Genomic DNA, 14,692 nt, shown 5'->3' with positions numbered 1-14,692 from the left:
TCTTTATTACTTTGTACTATTGTAATCATCTTGCTTATTTTAATGTATGTTCAAATGAGGTGTGTATTATGGCAGTGTAAAACCTGTGGGAATAGCTATTAAAAATAGAAAAAGAGCAAGCTAAGACAGAAAGTGGAGAGCGGAAATTATTTGAAATCTTCCCTTTCCCAGAATGTAGTAATCTAGCAAAAGTATTTGCTAGGTCCAAGAAAAGGGGGGACTGAGTTCAAACAAGGGGACAATCTAAGATTTAACTATTGCAGAGGGGCTTGGGTAAGCAGGATGTCAGGTCAGATAAGAAAAGAATATTTTGAAACTCCATTGTCGGCGTTATGGGGAATACCGGGCAAGGGACCAGCTGGAAACGGTTGCAGGCTGAAGTACCCACACAGTTTGATGAACAGCCGTGTGCTTCCGGCTGGATTGTGGGTTTCTGAGAACATCGAACCCCAACAGCTCCAGAAATGTCTCACAAGAAGGAGGACAGACAGAGTCACTGCACATCCTTTATTCTGTAAAGGTTCACACAGAGCCTGGTACATTATGTACAGTGTGTCTGGGCTACACTAAAAAGTTACAAGCTGAAGAGGAATAGATTTGTGTAATGATGTTTTAGTGAAAAACATTACAGTATTAAAATAATAATAATAAAAATTATAGTTATAAAAATTGATCAGAACAGAACAAAAGAAAACAAAGAGTTAGCATCAGTAAAATTCTGCATTACATGACATGAATTCAAAAGGATGGGCAGTTCAATGTTTGTGAAACACATCTGGTCAACACTTTCCTCACTGCGCCCTTGACCAAGTGGTTCCTCATACTCTAGATGAGGGGGTTCACTGCTGGAGGTACCACGGAGTACAGAACTGCCACCATCAGGTCCATGGAGGGCGAGGAGACGGAGGGGGGCTTCAGGTCAGCAAAAAAGGCAGTACTGAGAAACAGGGAGACCACAGCCAGGTGAGGGAGACACGTGGAGAAGGCTTTGTGCCGTCCCTGCTCAGAGGGCATCTTCAGAACGGCCTTAAATATCTGCACATAGGACACCACTATGAAAACAAAGCATTCAAAGACTTAACTTATACTTAAAATGAGAAACACAACTTCCCTGAGATTTGATTCTGAGCAGGTGAGCTTGAGGATCTGGGGGATTTCACAGAAAAACTGGTTGACAACACTGCCTTGGCTGCCGTGTGTCTGCCAACGGCAGCAGGAGGAACTCGCTGATGGAGCTGCTGTTGGGCATCTGTTATTGGGCTTGGAATCCTGTTCAGAGTGCAGAAGATAATGACAAGTCTAGATGATTCTCATAGACACTCCTCCTGCTATACTATGAAATGTTTTCATTCTCCTATGACAATATTCATTTAGCAACACTAATTGAATTTAACTTAATTAAGTTCACCATTCTATAAGCAGAAGAAGCATATGGAGCTTTAACCTTCCTTTCGTCTTCTAATCTTATCCAGTTTCCCTGGACTTCTTTGTCTGTTTCGTGTCTCATATCTTTACCCTCACTGCTGTTAAAATCCTCAGTCCCAGCCTTTGTGCCCTTCTCTTTCTGTTCAGGAAACTTGCCTATTTGCCATATAAGTGCATTATTCTTGCCAACAAAATATATAATTTCAACTAGTTCCACCCTTGGAAAGGTTCCTTTTCGTGAAAGGAGAGGCTGAAAACACTTCACGTGTGACAGTTCACATAACAAGCAATTGACTGAAAAAGAATTGGGAGTCTCAGAGCTGTGTTTGAATTTGTCAAACTCTTAGATTTCTGCTTCCAATTCTTTCCCCTTCCTTCCAAACAAGAAATATAAAATCCCTGCCTTGGCTCTCCTTTTAAAAAAGAACCCTCAGAAACATTCAGTTGTGCAGTGGAGCTGTGATCCCCTGCCCCAGTTTCTCAACACTGCCTTTTTTGCCTACCTGAAGCCACCCTCCATTTCCTCCCCTCTCCTGGATCTGACAGTGGCTCTTCTGTACGCAGTGGTTCCTCAAACACTGAACCCTATTATCTACAGCATGAGGAACAGGGAGATCAAGCACGCTCTCAGGAAGGTGTTGCAATAAGCACTATTCCAGCTTCAATATAGTGCACATCTTCCTAACACGATTCCCAGTGATGGTTCTTTATGTTTTATGCATCTTTGTTTGTTTGTGTGTGACATAGCAACCTGCAAAAAAAAAAATTTGATTGAACTTAAATATTGAATAAAAAATTGAATAAAAATTTATTTCAGTTCTTTCCTACCTACTATCCATTTTCTCACTCAAAGAGCTCGTGTAAACATGGAACCAGATTCCCTGAATAGTTTAAAAGATTCCTAAAAGGCTTTCAAGATAGACTTTTCCTTATCTCTTCTCTCTTCCTACTTTGTATGGGTCTGGGGCAGGTACAGCCACAGACAGCAGCTCAACGTGCTCTTTTCATTCCTGCTCGCTTTATATTGCCACAGTGCTCTCAAGTCCTCTCATTTGTGCTGGACTGAAGGTCTTGTGTGCCTCGCAAAAGTCCTGTTGTCTCTACAACAGCACTCCAGGGCTGCAGTCAGTAGCCGGCAATGCGAACGGCTGTGTCAGAGCTGGTCTCCTTGCTGGCACTGCCATAATAAGAGGGCCCCTTCAGAGCAGGACCAGAGAACTGGAGGCCTGTTACAAAGCAGGTGTAAGGAATATACCTCAGGAGCTGCTCCTTGAGAATGCTTCGAGATGTTTTGTTGCTTTTTACTGCATGACTGGATCACATTGAAAATTCCGAAGGAGATCTGTAAGGAACTCAGGGCAGTGCTGTCGTTTAAAGTTTATGGGTTGAGATAAAGAGAAAAATAAAATGATAATAATTATGACAAATGTATTTATACATACATAATGTATTTAGAATATTTTCACATATATGAAACATATGAATTAGCAAACATATGTGAATAGATAATAAAGAATCTGTATACTCCTTGTGCTACAGTGCAGTTGTAGAAGCCATTCAACTGTGCCACTGTGGTCCAAACAGGAGCTCAGGCATGTAACTCTACAAAGATTTCTAGCTCTTCAAGTTTTATTTTTCTCATTAGTGCAAAAATACAGAAGCAAACATCCTCATTGGAAAGCATCACTGGACAGAGTCTGACTGGAGAGCTCATCTATGGCATTACTGTGCAGAAGGTGGCACACAGGCATTAGATCCATTGTGGGTCTTGGAGTTGACATAGCAGCACAGACACACCTCAAGCATGGCTTCCCTGAAGGCCCTGTGCTGCATTTACAGTTGCATGTGAGTGTGTGGGAGAACCCAGAGACACTAGGCTGCTTCTGAAGCCATTCACTTGAGAGCCCACCGAAAACTGAGGTTATGTCTGTTGAAGAATAAAGACATATGTTATCTTTGTATTGCCTTGAGCTCCAGAATATGCCTCGGATGGAGAACAGAGAAAGATCTGGCTCTTCTTTTGTGAGCTCATTTATTTAGTCAGCTGTGTAACTCTGCATTCTCAGTGGAGTTGGAGACAAAGGCACCATAAAGTGCCCAAAGCGCTGGGGTCTGTTGTCATTTAGGATGGTCAAGAATACATCTGTTCCTTCTCTGCCCCGCAGCTGATGTTCAGGAAAGAGGTGTCTGTCCCAGGGATTTCCCACACAGTTTATAAGCACTGGCACACATCGGGAGCAGCCCAGGCACCTTGGGCATCACCCAGTGTCTATGTGCGAGCAACTGCCTCCTCGCTGAAGGACTGAGGACTCAGAGCAGGAGCTCACATGCAGGCAACTCCTTGTGCACTTCTGAGCTGAACCAGAGGAATCCCAATGATACTGTGTGTCCATGGGGAGCTGAATCCCATTTCAGCCCCAGGATTTCCCATTAGGGATGAGACACCTGCACTGCCTCAACTAAATCACTGCCCCGCACAGGGGAAGTCCACCTCTCTCTGTCCTTGCCTGTTTGCCCATTTTGTTTCATCACAGGATCTCAGGTATCAGGTCTGGAATCAGTCACTGATCACCCTACATTTGGTGTTTAATTCATCAAAGTGCAATCATGATGCTGTTGTTTTTCAATATCTGTTGGCCAAGAGGACGCAGGGACATGTCAGGGGAGACGAGTGGGAAGGATAAAACATGACATCCTCTGCTGCTGAGCTGGGCCGAGCTCCTGGGACACAGGGAGCTCATACAAGTGGGCAGTGCTACAGAGAGACAGCTGTGCCCAGGAGCAGCTCTTGTGCACAGCACAGCCTGCAAGTGACAGAAGGAGAGGAGAGAAACTGGAGAGAGATTACAGGATGTGTACGGTATGAAAAGGCTGTGAGCTCACTGCAGGCGCATTGCTCACAGACCATGAAAAGGTAAGTCTCACTGCTGACCATGCAGCTGCTTTTCATAGAGGGTTAACTGAATCTGGGACATCCCGTAGCAGATCTGGCTGCAGGCAGAAAAAGCCGTCTGCTCCAGCTGAGGGCTTCTGTGCTGCAGTGTCAGAGCACAGCCCTGAGGGCCGCGTGTCCCAGCACGGCTGCAGGATGTGCAGCGGGGGCTGCAGGCAGGTACCCAGGGCTGTCCTGCAGAGCAGGGTCCGTGCTGTGCCCCAGGGGCTCTGTGCCGGGTATGGGACACTGCTGCCTGCCAGGCTCAGCATTCAGCCTGCCCGGGGAGCTGCCCAGGGCGCTGCGGGGAGACGTGAGCAGGGAAGGAGCCCCCCAACAGGTCTTGTGCTGCCACAGCTGCTGCCTGGGGCAGGGGGATCACAGATCCATTGCACAGCTCTGTTTTCTAGGGCCCTTGGAAGAGGAGATCCAAGGCAGGGGATTCCCATTTCCTGTTCTGAGGCAAAACGAATTGGAGGCAGAAAGTGGCAGTCACACTTCTGAGAATTTTTCATCAGTCAGTTGCTTGTTTTGTGAGCAGTCACACGTGATGTGCTTCCAGTCTCCTCTTTTTTGAAGAATGGAATCAATTTTAATTATCATCATTTTCTGTAGGCATGAATAATTCACTTTAGCTGTGAACAGGAAGCTTTTTCTAACTGAAATTGAATGTCACAGAGGCTGCTTTTGGGGTGCTAAGAGCAGTTGGGGTAAAGATATGAGACAGGAAACAGATGAAAATATCCAGGGAGACGGGATAAGGTAAGAAAGTAAGAGGAATGGTTAGACCTCCAAATGCTGCTTCTGGAATTTTGGAAGGAATGCTGAATGAAATGAAATTAAATGCAAGTAATGGTGCTAAATGTACACTGTTGTAGAAGAATGAAAACATTTCACATTATAGCAGGAGGAGTGTCTCTGAGAAAGGTCTGGACTTGTCATTATCTTCTGCACTCTGAGCAGGACTCCAAGCCCAACAACAGCAGATGCCCAACAGCAGCTCCATCAGCGAGTTCCTCCTGCTGTCGTTGGCAGACACGCGGCAGCTGCAGCTCCTGCACTTCTGGCTCTTCCTGGGCATCTACCTGGCTGCCCTCCTGGGCAACGGCCTCATCAGCACAGCCGTAGTATGCGACCGCCGCGTGCACACCCCCATGTACTTCTTCCTCCTCAACCTGGCCCTCCTCAACCTGGGCTGCATCTCCACCACTCTTCCCAAAGCCTTGGCCAACGCCCTCTGGGACACCAGGGCCATCTTCTATGCAGGATGTGCTGCACAGCTCTTTTTCTTTCTCTTCTTCCTCTCAGCAGAGTGTTTCCTTCTCACCATCATGTCCTATGACCGCTACGTTGCCATCTGCAAGCCCCTGCACTACGGGACCTTGATGGACAGCAGAGCTTGTGCCACCATGGCAGCAGCTGCCTGGGGCACTGGGGCTCTCTATTCGCTGCTGCACACTGCCAGTACGTTTTCACTGCCTCTCTGCCAAGGCAATGCTGTGAACCAGTTTTTCTGTGAAATCCCCGTGTTGAAACTATTTGAGATTGGGAATCTGTAGAGTGGATCTCTGGTGGTGTTGCGGCGCGTGGGAAGATCTTACGGTCCACTCTCCCATCTCACTGGGGAGGTACCTGTGCACTTGCTCAATGAGTTCTACCATTCACCCTGGCACTCACGAAAAGGATGTCACACACACACAGAAGGAACAAAATGAGCGTAGGGTTCTCATTTGATGATGCTGTATATAGATATAGATTCAGTTGGAGTGCCCAGATGTATCTTCGATAAATTTAAGGCGAAAAATCCAATTGCTGCAGGGTTTGAATCACTGTTCTGGTGGGTGACAATTAACAAAAATGTCGATTGGATTAACTACATCTCTTACAAACAACAAAAGAGAGAATCCGAACTACAGTCTATATGGGAACATACTAAACTACTTCATCAAGTATCGATAGATATTTGGATTCATCGAACTGTGGGAAAAACTTACTGGTTGGCTACCACCCTTTGCATGGCTAAAGCAACTCTTTATTACTTTGTACTATTGTAATCATCTTGCTTATTTTAATGTATGTTCAAATGAGGTGTGTATTATGGCAGTGTAAAACCTGTGGGAATAGCTATTAAAAATAGAAAAAGAGCAAGCTAAGACAGAAAGTGGAGAGCGGAAATTATTTGAAATCTTCCCTTTCCCAGAATGTAGTAATCTAGCAAAAGTATTTGCTAGGTGCAAGAAAAGGGGGGACTGAGTTCAAACAAGGGGACAATCTAAGATTTAACTATTGCAGAGGGGCTTGGGTAAGCAGGATGTCAGGTCAGATAAGAAAAGAATATTTTGAAACTCCATTGTCGGCGTTATGGGGAATACCGGGCAAGGGACCAGCTGGAAACGGTTGCAGGCTGAAGTACCCACACAGTTTGATGAACAGCCGTGTGCTTCCGGCTGGATTGTGGGTTTCTGAGAACATCGAACCCCAACAGCTCCAGAAATGTCTCACAAGAAGGAGGACAGACAGAGTCACTGCACATCCTTTATTCTGTAAAGGTTCACACAGAGCCTGGTACATTATGTACAGTGTGTCTGGGCTACACTAAAAAGTTACAAGCTGAAGAGGAATAGATTTGTGTAATGATGTTTTAGTGAAAAACATTACAGTATTAAAATAATAATAATAAAAATTATAGTTATAAAAATTGATCAGAACAGAACAAAAGAAAACAAAGAGTTAGCATCAGTAAAATTCTGCATTACATGACATGAATTCAAAAGGATGGGCAGTTCAATGTTTGTGAAACACATCTGGTCAACACTTTCCTCACTGCGCCCTTGACCAAGTGGTTCCTCATACTCTAGATGAGGGGGTTCACTGCTGGAGGTACCACGGAGTACAGAACTGCCACCATCAGGTCCATGGAGGGCGAGGAGACGGAGGGGGGCTTCAGGTCAGCAAAAAAGGCAGTACTGAGAAACAGGGAGACCACAGCCAGGTGAAGGAGACACGTGGAGAAGGCTTTGTGCCGTCCCTGCTCAGAGGGCATCTTCAGAACGGCCTTAAATATCTGCACATAGGACACCACTATGAAAACAAAGCATTCAAAGACTTAACTTATACTTAAAATGAGAAACACAACTTCCCTGAGATTTGATTCTGAGCAGGTGAGCTTGAGGATCTGGGGGATTTCACAGAAAAACTGGTTGACAACACTGCCTTGGCTGCCGTGTGTCTGCCAACGGCAGCAGGAGGAACTCGCTGATGGAGCTGCTGTTGGGCATCTGTTATTGGGCTTGGAATCCTGTTCAGAGTGCAGAAGATAATGACAAGTCTAGATGATTCTCATAGACACTCCTCCTGCTATACTATGAAATGTTTTCATTCTCCTATGACAATATTCATTTAGCAACACTAATTGAATTTAACTTAATTAAGTTCACCATTCTATAAGCAGAAGAAGCATATGGAGCTTTAACCTTCCTTTCGTCTTCTAATCTTATCCAGTTTCCCTGGACTTCTTTGTCTGTTTCGTGTCTCATATCTTTACCCTCACTGCTGTTAAAATCCTCAGTCCCAGCCTTTGTGCCCTTCTCTTTCTGTTCAGGAAACTTGCCTATTTGCCATATAAGTGCATTATTCTTGCCAACAAAATATATAATTTCAACTAGTTCCACCCTTGGAAAGGTTCCTTTTCGTGAAAGGAGAGGCTGAAAACACTTCACGTGTGACAGTTCACATAACAAGCAATTGACTGAAAAAGAATTGGGAGTCTCAGAGCTGTGTTTGAATTTGTCAAACTCTTAGATTTCTGCTTCCAATTCTTTCCCCTTCCTTCCAAACAAGAAATATAAAATCCCTGCCTTGGCTCTCCTTTTAAAAAAGAACCCTCAGAAACATTCAGTTGTGCAGTGGAGCTGTGATCCCCTGCCCCAGTTTCTCAACACTGCCTTTTTTGCCTACCTGAAGCCACCCTCCATTTCCTCCCCTCTCCTGGATCTGACAGTGGCTCTTCTGTACGCAGTGGTTCCTCAAACACTGAACCCTATTATCTACAGCATGAGGAACAGGGAGATCAAGCACGCTCTCAGGAAGGTGTTGCAATAAGCACTATTCCAGCTTCAATATAGTGCACATCTTCCTAACACGATTCCCAGTGATGGTTCTTTATGTTTTATGCATCTTTGTTTGTTTGTGTGTGACATAGCAACCTGCAAAAAAAAAAATTTGATTGAACTTAAATATTGAATAAAAAATTGAATAAAAATTTATTTCAGTTCTTTCCTACCTACTATCCATTTTCTCACTCAAAGAGCTCGTGTAAACATGGAACCAGATTCCCTGAATAGTTTAAAAGATTCCTAAAAGGCTTTCAAGATAGACTTTTCCTTATCTCTTCTCTCTTCCTACTTTGTATGGGTCTGGGGCAGGTACAGCCACAGACAGCAGCTCAACGTGCTCTTTTCATTCCTGCTCGCTTTATATTGCCACAGTGCTCTCAAGTCCTCTCATTTGTGCTGGACTGAAGGTCTTGTGTGCCTCGCAAAAGTCCTGTTGTCTCTACAACAGCACTCCAGGGCTGCAGTCAGTAGCCGGCAATGCGAACGGCTGTGTCAGAGCTGGTCTCCTTGCTGGCACTGCCATAATAAGAGGGCCCCTTCAGAGCAGGACCAGAGAACTGGAGGCCTGTTACAAAGCAGGTGTAAGGAATATACCTCAGGAGCTGCTCCTTGAGAATGCTTCGAGATGTTTTGTTGCTTTTTACTGCATGACTGGATCACATTGAAAATTCCGAAGGAGATCTGTAAGGAACTCAGGGCAGTGCTGTCGTTTAAAGTTTATGGGTTGAGATAAAGAGAAAAATAAAATGATAATAATTATGACAAATGTATTTATACATACATAATGTATTTAGAATATTTTCACATATATGAAACATATGAATTAGCAAACATATGTGAATAGATAATAATACGTATGCATAACTGTTTGCAAGTCCAGGACCTGTTGCAGGGGTTTTAACAGCCACAGGGTTCACTGTAGGAGCTGAAGTGGCTGTCGGGATGCTGCAGGAACTGGAACAAGTGCAGAGCTCATTGCCAGGGCTGCAGTCACCACAGGACCTGTGACTGAAGTTGGAGCAGCCACTGGGCTCATTGGTAGGGTTGGAGTGACCACAGGGCTGTACCTTTTGGCACAGTGCAGCTCCCTTGGGAGGAATTTGTTTCATTTCCTTATCACAATACTTGGAACAGCTACAGTACCTGTAGCAGGAGTGACTGCAGAGCTCATTATGAGGGGTGGAGTGACAGCGGGATCTGTCCAGAGCATGGAGCAACTGCAGGACATGTAGCAAAAACATGCATCTACTGCCTATGAATATGTAGATGAGTTCCAGTAAATTTGTTGAATATATATGAGCTTTGCTTTGAAATACGCAACAATTCTGCATGCTAGTGTGCAAGACAGGAGGAGTGATTCCCCTTTGCACCCTGCTCTGAATAAACACATCCCTGCTTTATAACCTAACCCTGGGTTATAGCGTTTGATTCCACAAGTCAGTTTGGTGACCCAGATGGGACCAGCTCTGTTCGGTTGCAGGACCAGCTGAGAGGGGGAACACTTTTGTCTCACCCCAAGATTTCTCTGCCCTACTGGAATGAAAGGAGTGTGCACACTGCAGTGGGACACTGGTGGAGAAATCCTACCAAGATGGGTGAGAGGGAACCTTCTCTGATTGCCAAGTTTACCCTATCAGATCCACTGGTGAAATTGTAGCTAGGAGAGCAGGATAGAGAGGTTTATTTTCTGGTGTAGATGGGTGCTTCTTACTATGCACCTATGACTTTGTAACAGCAGTAGAAACTATTGCCCCAAAGTGAAAAGTCTTGCTTTCTTAAGACTTTACAATTTATTCTAGGTAAACAGGTAGGAATACATACTTTTCTACATGCCACATTCACCAAAGCCTTTGCTAGGGCAAGATTTACTAGAAAAAATGGAAGTTGAAATAAGGTCTAAAGGAAAACTGGAGTCTGAGGTAAACGCAGAACAGTTAAAAGAGTTGCTTAGTTTAGTACTGATCACTACCCCTGCAGGGACTGGGATTTCAGACAAAGTGAGTAAGTTCACCCTCGGGTGTGTGTTGTGCAAAACCAAGGAAGGGCTAAGAATGCAGCACCAATGGCACTGAGAATAAAGCAGGGAGCTCAGCCAGTTTGGATTACACAGTACTCCTTCATATTCAAAAACAGGAAAGCAATCCAGCCAATAATTGATCATATTCAGAAACTCAGGTTGTTGATGGAGTGTGAGTCAAAAATACAATGCACCCATCCTCCTGATTAGAAAAATGTACAGGAACTACCGGATGCTACAAGATTCAAGGGCTATCAACAGAACAGTGGAGGATTGATATCCATTGGTAGCATATCCCTATACACTGTTTAAAAAATAATCAGGGGAACTGGCATGGTCCCTCTTGCGCCATCCCTTGGCACCCAGTCCGTGTTGCTGCAAGGGTTGGACTGAGGCACCAGCTCTGTCAGCCTCATCTCAATTTTGTTGTACCACAGCGGCATCTCCCAGTGGTGGGTGATGAGGTCGTAGAGGCTGTAAAATGCTCGGCTGTCAGTCAGAAAGAACCTGTGGATGCTGGCGTCCTGCTGCCGGTGGATGTGACAATGCTGCGCCTTCCTATTACACCAGATGGACAGAATGCAGTCCCCAACCAAAATTTCACTCTCCCTGACAAGAAAGGAGCCATCGGGGGCCTCCATCTCAGTGCAGTACTCTGTCAGCAGCCACTCAGCAATGTGCCGCCCACCGTGCGGCTCATCTTCCACCATTTGGTACTCTGCTGTCTGCTCCTCAGGATTTGCCATCTGCTCCTTTGTCAGACATGAACCCATGGCTCCTTACCGCTCACTTCAAGCCACCTCAGCTTTGGTGGGGCTTGCCAATGGTCTTTACAGCATCTGCTAACACCCACACTAGGTGTCTGGTGATTATGTTGAGAGGGTCTGTCTGGCATGGATAGTTACAGTCTTTCAGTTTTCTCCCTCCATGTCTGCTGAAATTAATGTCAGGGGGAAGAGCAGGAGAGTTTGGAGAGTATACAAAAACAGAGGACATGGAGATGCAGGCTTTCTTTCCAGACAGTAAATATTTAAAATGAGATTAAAAAACAAGATACCAAAAATTGATAGAGGTCTTAGGAGGGCAGGTGGGAGAAGGAGGGTGGGTAAGGGTTCAAAACAAAATAATAGTCCCTATTATGCGCCATAATTATGGCTGAGCACAGGAAAACTTACAAGGGAACAGAGGCTCTTTATAAATAGCTGAGCCATCAGATTATGGCTCAGAAGTTATACACCACCACTGAATAAATAGCACAGTAATGTGAGGTTTGTTTGCAGAATAATCCAAGAACAAGCCCCAAGGTTTCTGTGGAACAAATAGGGAAGGGAATTCACCCTGTGCAACAGAGGCAAATGGATTTCTCTGAACACCCAGAAAAAGGATGCTTTTGTTATATGATAGTTCTGACCAATACATTTCAGGATAGCCATATGGGATTCATTCCCTGACCATACTCAGAATTTCCAGCATAGGGAAAAGAGAGTGGATAAACCCTGCAGTTGTAATAGTTGCAGAAATAAAGGATCTCAGACAAATGTTTGAAGCTGAGACAGGGCACGGGGATATGAATGCCTTAGTAGAACTGATTAAATATACCATCCAGAATAACAACCATAGCGATTGCTATGCTTGTGCATCAGGATGACCTGTAGCTCAGGTAGTACCCCTTCCACTGCGGTGGACCCGGGATCCCCAAGGGATGTGGTGCATGATTGCCCTGTATCAGGAGAAAGCCACCTGAGGAAACAGAGCCTGTAAATTGCTATCTTTACTGCTCTCTCCAATGCCTGATATGGATGCCAAAAGCCCTCCTGCATTCCCCATGGCCACAGGTAAACATACAGCTTGCATCTCAAGGCAGGGTGTAAGAGTTACCTGGCATAATGGGAATTTCTATGGAGTGAGACCTTGAATGGAAGATTCAGCAGGAAACTATTTGGGATTGGGAATCTGTAGAGTGGATCTCTGGTGCTGTTGCGGCGGGTGGGAAGATCTTACGGTCCACTTAATTTAACTTAATTTGAGGGTTAACTTAATTTGTGATATCCCATATCAGATATGCATGCAGGCACTGCATGTTTCTTTACTGTGTTAAAAGACTTCTGCTCCAACTGAGGGCTTCCGTGCTGCAGCGCCAGAGCACAGCCCTGAGGGCTGCGTGTCCCAGCACAGCTTCAGGCTGTGCAGCCGGGGCTGAGGGCAGGTGCCCAGGGCTGTCCTGCAGAGCAGGGTCCGTGCTGTGCCCCAGGGAATGGGACTTTGCCGCCTGCCAGGCTCAGCACTCAGCCTGCCCGGGAAGCTGCCCAGGGCGCTGTGGTGACACGTATGCTGTGGGGGGAAGGAGCCCCCCGGCAGGGCTTGTGCTGCCACAGCTGCTGCCTGGGGCAGGGGATCACAGCTCCACTGCACAACTGAATGTTTCTGAGGGTTCTTTTTTAAAAGGAGAGCCAAGGCAGGGATTTTATATTTCTTGTTTGGAAGGAAGGGGAAAGAATTGGAAGCAGAAATCTAAGAGTTTGACAAATTCAAACACAGCTCTGAGACTCCCAATTCTTTTTCAGTCAATTGCTTGTTATGTGAACTGTCACACGTGAAGTGTTTTCAGCCTCTCCTTTCACGAAAAGGAACCTTTCCAAGGGTGGAACTAGTTGAAATTATATATTTTGTTGGCAAGAATAATGCACTTATATGGCAAATAGGCAAGTTTCCTGAACAGAAAGAGAAGGGCACAAAGGCTGGGACTGAGGATTTTAACAGCAGTGAGGGTAAAGATATGAGACACGAAACAGACAAAGAAGTCCAGGGAAACTGGATAAGATTAGAAGACGAAAGGAAGGTTAAAGCTCCATATGCTTCTTCTGCTTATAGAATGGTGAACTTAATTAAGTTAAATTCAATTAGTGTTGCTAAATGAATATTGTCATAGGAGAATGAAAACATTTCATAGTATAGCAGGAGGAGTGTCTATGAGAATCATCTAGACTTGTCATTATCTTCTGCACTCTGAACAGGATTCCAAGCCCAATAACAGATGCCCAACAGCAGCTCCATCAGCGAGTTCCTCCTGCTGCCGTTGGCAGACACACGGCAGCCAAGGCAGTGTTGTCAACCAGTTTTTCTGTGAAATCCCCCAGATCCTCAAGCTCACCTGCTCAGAATCAAATCTCAGGGAAGTTGTGTTTCTCATTTTAAGTATAAGTTAAGTCTTTGAATGCTTTGTTTTCATAGTGGTGTCCTATGTGCAGATATTTAAGGCCGTTCTGAAGATGCCCTCTGAGCAGGGACGGCACAAAGCCTTCTCCACGTGTCTCCCTCACCTGGCTGTGGTCTCCCTGTTTCTCAGTACTGCCTTTTTTGCTGACCTGAAGCCCCCCTCCGTCTCCTCGCCCTCCATGGACCTGATGGTGGCAGTTCTGTACTCCGTGGTACCTCCAGCAGTGAACCCCCTCATCTAGAGTATGAGGAACCACTTGGTCAAGGGCGCAGTGAGGAAAGTGTTGACCAGATGTGTTTCACAAACATTGAACTGCCCATCCTTTTGAATTCATGTCATGTAATGCAGAATTTTACTGATGCTAACTCTTTGTTTTCTTTTGTTCTGTTCTGATCAATTTTTATAACTATAATTTTTATTATTATTATTTTAATACTGTAATGTTTTTCACTAAAACATCATTACACAAATCTATTCCTCTTCAGCTTGTAACTTTTTAGTGTAGCCCAGACACACTGTACATAATGTACCAGGCTCTGTGTGAACCTTTACAGAATAAAGGATGTGCAGTGACTCTGTCTGTCCTCCTTCTTGTGAGACATTTCTGGAGCTGTTGGGGTTCGATGTTCTCAGAAACCCACAATCCAGCCGGAAGCACACGGCTGTTCATCAAACTGTGTGGGTACTTCAGCCTGCAACCGTTTCCAGCTGGTCCCTTGCCCGGTATTCCCCATAACGCCGACAATGGAGTTTCAAAATATTCTTTTCTTATCTGACCTGACATCCTGCTTACCCAAGCCCCTCTGCAATAGTTAAATCTTAGATTGTCCCCTTGTTTGAACTCAGTCCCCCCTTTTCTTGGACCTAGCAAATACTTTTGCTAGATTACTACATTCTGGGAAAGGGAAGATTTCAAATAATTTCCGCTCTCCACTTTCTGTCTTAGCTTGCTCTTTTTCTATTTTTAATAGCTATTCCCACAGGTT

General features: G+C 45.0%; 1 pseudogene; it reads left to right on the top strand.

The window, feature by feature from the left end:
• The first annotated feature begins 5,343 nt into the window (after positions 1-5,343).
• LOC146754587 (olfactory receptor 14J1-like) lies at positions 5,344-14,034 on the top strand (annotated as a pseudogene).
• The last annotated feature ends 658 nt before the right edge of the window (positions 14,035-14,692 follow it).

This window comes from Coturnix japonica, chromosome W (genome assembly GCF_054131305.1).
Source record: "Coturnix japonica strain WE chromosome W, WE-NBRP24, whole genome shotgun sequence".
Lineage (NCBI taxonomy): Eukaryota > Metazoa > Chordata > Aves > Galliformes > Phasianidae > Coturnix > Coturnix japonica.
Note: the sequence above shows the minus strand (reverse complement) of the source record. Positions and strands in the feature narration are given on the sequence as shown.